The sequence below is a fragment of the Triturus cristatus genome, chromosome 10 (genome assembly GCF_964204655.1).
Source record: "Triturus cristatus chromosome 10, aTriCri1.1, whole genome shotgun sequence".
Classification (NCBI taxonomy): domain Eukaryota; kingdom Metazoa; phylum Chordata; class Amphibia; order Caudata; family Salamandridae; genus Triturus; species Triturus cristatus.
In genome coordinates, this window is record NC_140593.1 from 7,729,401 (window position 1) to 7,736,380 (window position 6,980).

The window sequence follows — 6,980 nt, forward strand, 5'->3', positions numbered from 1 at the left end:
GAGGAAGACCCCGCGACCCCTGAAACCTGGTCGGAAGACTGGTGGATCCCGGAGTGCGCACAAGCCGCCACAACTCAGGAGAGTTGTGGCTTCTAGCGGTATGTGGCGGGACAAAGGTGGGAGGGTGAGAACAAGCATAGAGGGAGGGGAAAACCACCTGAAGAAACGTTTTGTTTAGTGTTTATTTCTCCTCGTTAGTTTTTTGCCTCTTTGGTCTCTAGGCCACGGGACTTACTCCCTCTCCTAGCCCTTGCAATTCCCCCCTCCCCAACCACGCTCCTCTTTCCCCGAAAAGGGCAAGACAGACGTCAGGACATACACTGTCTATGCCCTGAAAAGTAATCCAACGGACAGTGACCATTTAAATACCTAGTCATTTTTTAATTGATTTTCTTTTACCTCACACCTTTACAAGAAAGACCACCAATTATGTGTATTCCCCCTACTTATGCACTTGGTGTGGTGACGGTAGACTAAAATGTCACAATAAGACATTGACCGCTTCTTCTCATTTGTTTCTTTTCCGAGTGTATTCCGGGACCACATCTTCGTTCCACCATGGCCCAACAGCTGAACCTCTAACGAAGAACCACCCCGGAACACGTTCGGGAAGTTCCCTGTACCAGAAGAGAACTTATTGAATTGTTTTCAAGACTATCCTCTGCTCAATCCTTTTCTACCTTCCGCCACCACAAAAATAAAAACCCAATATTCACCCTATACGGCCTCCTCGCTTCTGTTTCCGACCGTCCCTCCGACAAGTGCACATGGGCTAGAGAGTGTCATAGCATACGCAGTAGCTGGTGGAATACAACACAGAGGTGTGTGGCACTCGGCGGGCACTGGTGGGTGTAACACAGCATTGGGCTCAGCCAGGAGGACGCTGTGACTTTCAAGTGAGGTTCATCTCTTTCAGAGAGTAAAATAAAAAGTATTACACATCCGGCGGTGGATGTTTGTTTTATTAACCGTGAGGGGGGTTTCTTGCATAGTTTGGTTGAATTTTTGTTGAATCCTGTAAGACCTGGGGTCTCCAGGCCCTAAGGGGGTAACGTGACACGAGCGGCTGGGCACCCAAAGGCTTGTGTGTAAAGCGACCATACAACACGCACATCCACTGAAGCAAGGAACGCACACAATAAGGGACGCCACACTGCAGAGATTTATGCAAATAACTCAAGTTTATCCAAGTAGTTCGAGATAAATGAAGTTCATGAGATGACAATGCAATTCATAAGATACACATGCACTTCCTGAGATATAAATGCAGTTAATGAGATATACATGCAGTTCATGAGATGACAATGCAATTCACTTATGTCAGCGTTTAATCCGCCAGCACCATATTCACCAGTATGATATTCACCAGTATGTTATTCACCAGTATGTTTCCTGCAGGCTCTAGGCCACACTTGTATCTCTTACTCCCCGTGGTAGGGTTTGGGGCTTGCAGCGCCACTCGTAAGAACTGAGCCTTGGACTTCTGAGGAGAGCCTACGACCATACGCTCCTCGTAACCTCTAATTAGGGAATCCTTCGGAGCAGAGCATTAGAACATAGCGCCACTCGTAACCAACACGCAGTGCCCACTTCAGAGCAGAGCATTAGAAGATAGCGCCACTTGTAACCAGCACGCAGTGCATACTTCAGAGCAGAGCATTAGAACATAGCGCCACTCGTAACCAGCACGCAGTGAATACTTCAGAGCAGAGCATTAGAACATAGCGCTACTCGTAATCAGTAAGCAGTGAATACTTCAGCGCAGAGCATTAGAACATAACGCTACTCGTAATCAGTAAGCAGTGAATACTTCAGCACAGAGCATTAGAACATAACGCTACTCGTAATCAGTAAGCAGTGAATACTTCAGCGCAGAGCATTAGAACATAACGCTACTCGTAATCAGTAAGCAGTGAATACTTCAGCGCAGAGCATCTAGAACATAGCACTTCTCGTAATCAATAGCGATGAATACTTCAGAACAGAGCATCTAGAACATAACGCTACTCGTAATCAGTAAGCAGTGAATACTTCAGCACTGAGCATTTAGAACGTAGCGCTACTCGCAATCAATATCAAGGAATACTTCAGAACGGAGCAGTTCACGGAGCACAACGGTTCTTACGGAGCGAGCCTCTCACACTCCGGTGCAGTTCGTGGGGCACAACGCTCCTTGACAGTCTTGCAGAAAAGGGGGGCAATCCCTCGGAGAGGTCACGGTTCTGGGTTAACGGGGGACTCCCACGGAGGGGGAAACCAGGGTCTCAGGGTGCGGTGCTGCTCCCGGTCGATAGGGGGCGCACCGGGGTCCTTCCCAAGCCTCCCGGCTTACCTTGATCACAACGTCTTGCGGCGTCTAACCCAGCTCCGGCCTCCGCAGTTGATCCTTCCACGGCAGGGGCAGGCCTCGGCCTCACACTACCTCTCTCAGCCGCTGTGACGGCAGCTCGGGGCCCCGGGCTTCTCCGCGGGCCTCGCCTCGATGAGGGGGAACACTTCTGGCTTCCGGGCCGCGACGGTGAGCGCGCTCTAGCCCCCACGACAGGGGGGGCGGTCAAATTAAGCGGAGAGTTCCGCGCTCAACGGGGCTTGCTGCAGGGGATCCCAGGCCAGGACATGAAGCGCAGGGGTCACAGCGCTAATACCTGGTCGATCCCCAGCACTTTCACAATCAGCTTGGCATCTGGTTTCAGTGTTCAGTCTTGACACGAAGTCACAGCATTCAGTTTCAGTATTCAGTTGTTCTATAGAGTCTTAATGGCGCAGATGTCTCTGGCGCCCTTGGGGGTTCTGTTCCTGGGGGGTAGGGAATGAGTTGGCGACTAGGTCCTTCCTAGTCAGGCTGGGCAGAGGTTCCCTGGGTCCTCCTACTGCTGGGCAAGATCAGTGGGTTTCACAGGATCCCTCACTCACTTAAGAGGCAGCACCTAAATCCTGTCACTCTCAGAGGCATAAGTCCCTGGCTAGGTCCTACCGCCTACACTCCTGCGTGGATTCTCCAGCTCTGCTTTACCCCACTGGCCAACTAACTAGAAAAAGTTCCCCCCCTCACTTAAGTAGCCCTAGGTCAGGTGACCTCTAGCCAAGGCGGCAAAAGTAAAACCACACCTCCCTTCTAGAAGGTTCCAGCACATTCTAGGAGCTTCCCCATTCTACCTATGGGACAAAAAAGGCGGGCTAGTGTCGCAACATTGTTGTGGGGTTCCAGCCAGCTCCTGGCAGCTAGGGTGCTACTATGAAAGACCACTCTGCAGTAGCAGGGGTCTGTGGCAGCCATCTTGGGAGAAGGGAGCACCTGCACCTTAACACTGATTGGCAATGAAAAGGCACCCGGAGACCTAAGTCCAACATCAAAATGAGGGTGGAAAAAATGAGGCACGATCAAAAATAGATGGGGAGACCACCCTAGGGCTGACAGGTCCCACACGCGTCCCCCCCAGCTGAAAGAGGGGAGAGCTACCCAACCTCTAGGGAGTTCTCATCGCTAAGGCGGAAAAACCTGGAGAGACCGTCAGCATTGGCGTGGTCAACTCCGGGCCGATGTTCCACCCGAAAATCCATCCCCTGTAGGGAAATGGACCACCTCAACAACTTGGGGTTTTCGCCTCTCATCTGCATGAGCCAGCGAAGGGGGCGGTGGTCGGTCTGAATGAGGAAGTGAGTTCCAAAGAGATATGGCCTCAACTTCTTCAGAGCCCAGACCACCGTGAAGGCTTCTCTCTCAATGGTGCTCCATCGCCGTTCCCGAGGGAGGAGTCTTCTGGATATGAAGGCCACTGGTTGATCTTGGCCCTCGGTGTTGAGTTGGGAGAGCACCGCACCTATGCCGTGCTCTGAGGTGTCGATCTGCACAATAAATTTCTTGCTGAAATCTGGTGTTGCTAGTACTAGAGCGGTACACATCGCATGTTTCAATGTGTCAAAGGCTTCTTGGCATGCAGCTGTCCATATGACCTTGCGAGGTTGCTTCTTCGAGGTCAATTCCGTCAAGGGGGTTACGATGGTACCATATCCCTTGACGAACCGGCGGTAATACCCAGTGAGTCCGAGGAAAGCTCGGACCTCTGTTTGGGTCTTGGGGGGCTCCCAAGCCAAGATGGTCTCTATTTTGGCCTGGAGGGGTTGCACCTTACCTCCGCCCACCAGGTGTCCCAGGTACACGACAGATCCCTGTCCAATCTGGCACTTGCTGGCTTTAATTGTTAGGCCAGCACGTTGCAGCGCCTGCAATACCTCCTGGAGGTGCTGCAGATGGTCCTCCCAGGTGCTACTGAAGACAGCTATGTCATCCAGGTAGGCCGCTGAGAAGGACTCCAGACCAGATAGTACCTGATTCACTAACCGCTGGAATGTGGCCGGAGCATTTTTGAGCCCAAAGGGCATCACTCGGAACTGGTAGTGGCCCTCGGGGGTGGAGAATGCTGTTTTCTCCCTTGCTCCATCGGCCATGGCAATCTGCCAATATCCAGATGTCAGATCAATGGTGCTGAGGTACCGGGCTGCTCCCAGCCGGTCCACCAGGTCGTCTGCACGTGGGATGGGGTGAGCATCTGTCTTCGTGACAGAGTTCAACCCCCGGTAGTCCACACAGAACCGAAGCTCCGGTGTCGTACCCGGTGGGGCCGCTTTCGGCACCAACACCACTGGACTAGCCCACGGGCTGCTGGAAGGTTCTATCACCCCCAGCTCCAACATTTTGGCTACCTCACGATGGATGCTATCCCTCACTCAGTCAGAGAGCCGGTAAGACTTGTTCTTCACCGGGGGGCTGTCCCCTGTGTCCACATCATGGGTACACAGATGAGTGATTCCAGGCGTGAGGGAGAACAACGAGGCGAACTGTCCCAGGACATGGCGGCAGTCCCTCTGTGGCTCTGGGGTCAAAGATGGGGAGAGGACTACAACTTCCACCGAACCATCCTTCTCTTGTACCGCTAGAAGGTCAGGAAGAGCTTCACTCTCTTCCTCTTCGCTCCCATCCGTCACCATCAGGAGAGCAAGCTTTGATCGCTCATGGTGCGGCTTCAGGCGGTTGACGTGGAACACCCTGAGGGGCTGTCGGGGGGTCTTCAAGTCCACTACGTATGTGGTCTGGCCTCGTTGCTCCACAATGTCATACGGACCAGTCCACCGGTCCTGGAGGGCACAAAGCTCCCCAGGTTCCATGACCCACACCTTCTGTCCAACGTCCAACTCAACCATCCGAGCGTTGCGGTCATACCACTCCATCACGGTCTGGCTATCCTCCAGGTTCTCTGAGGCCGCCTTCCACAGCTTGGCCATCTGGCTGCGGAACGCCAGCATGTAGCTGACAATGTCACGGGGAAGCTTCTGCGAAGTCTTCTCCCACCCCTCTTTCACTAAACTGAGGGGACCCCTAACGGGATGGCCATAGAGCAACTCAAACGGGCTGAACCCGACTCCCTTCTGCGGTACCTCCCGGTAGGAGAATAACAAGCAGGGGAGGAGGACGTCCCATTTACGCCTCAAGCCCTCTGGCAGGCTCCGGATCATTCCCTTCAAGGTTTTGTTGAAGCGCTCTACAAGTCCGTTAGTCTGGGGGTGGTAAGGAGTGGAGAAACGGTAGGTCACTCCACACTCCTTCCACATGGCCTGCATGTAGGCCGACATGAAATTCGTGCCCCTGTCCGACACCACGACCTTGGGGAATCCCACTCGGGTAAAAATCCCCAATAGTGCCCGCGCCACCACCGGTGCAGTGATGGTCCTCAGAGGAATAGCCTCTGGGTTCCTTGTGGCGTGGTCCACCAAAACCAGAATGAACCGGTGTCCCGCTGCGGTCGAAGGGTCCAATGGCCCAACAATATCAATACCGACCCTCTCAAAAGGGGTCCCGACCATGGGGAGCGGTTCCAAAGGGACCTTCAATTTAGTCCCAGTCTTGCCACTTGCCTGACAAGACTTACAGGTCTTGCAAAAGGTGTCGGAGGCAATCCTCATCATGGGCCAATAAAAATGTGGGACCAACCATGCAAAGGTTTTGTCCTGGCCCAGATGTACGGCTAAGGGTATCTCGTGCGCTAATTCCAGCAGGAAGGCCCGGTAACATTGTGGGACCACTATGGCCCTCGAAGATCCATGTACCGGCACCCTGGGCTCACTGTATAGGAGACCATCCTCCCAATACACATGATATCCTCCCATCTCCTGACTGGCCACTTGGGCTTCGGCCTGTCGCCGCATGCCTTCAAGCGTGGGGCACGCCCTTTGTGCCTGACAAAATTCCTCCCGGGTAGGCCCTCCTCCCACATGCCAGTCAGCAAGGGTCGGCAAGTCCTCCACGGGAACGACATCCACCTCCGCGGACTCCGGGGGCACCTCTGCGGCCTCCCCATCCATCTCACGGGGCGTGTCCTCTACCACCTTCTTCTTTCCTCTTCTGGTGTTGGGTTGGGCCATGATTCCAGGCTCCAACCCAGGGTGAGTTCCATGCTGGGCAGCCATGGCCCGCGTGACTACGCAAGTCCACCCTGGTAATCCCAGCATCTCGGTGTGAGCTCGAAACTCGACATCTTTCCACTTGGTGTGCTCCAGGTCGTTCCCTAGCAAGCACCCCACAGGCAAGGCAGGGCTCACCGCAACTCTTAGTAGGCCTTTGACTCCTCCCCACTCAAATGGAACACGAGCCACGGGATAGTGACTCACACTGCCGTCAGCCAATACGGCCGGATGGAACTCCTCGGGGACTACTTGGTCTGGGGACACCAGCCGCCTCACTACGGTGGTCATGCTGGCACCTGTGTCCCTCAGAGCCTCCACCTCCTCCCCGTTGACTCTCACCCTCTGCTGATATTTAGCAGTGTTCGGGGGCAGGGACACTACGGGGACCACCTCTCTATCCCCGAGTGAAACCAGGGTCAGGCCTGTCCACTCCCCTTCCCTATCTAAGGGCAGCTCCACCCCAAGCACTATACTACACACCCCGGGACTTTTCCCGCCCGTTGGGGCTGGGGGTCGCT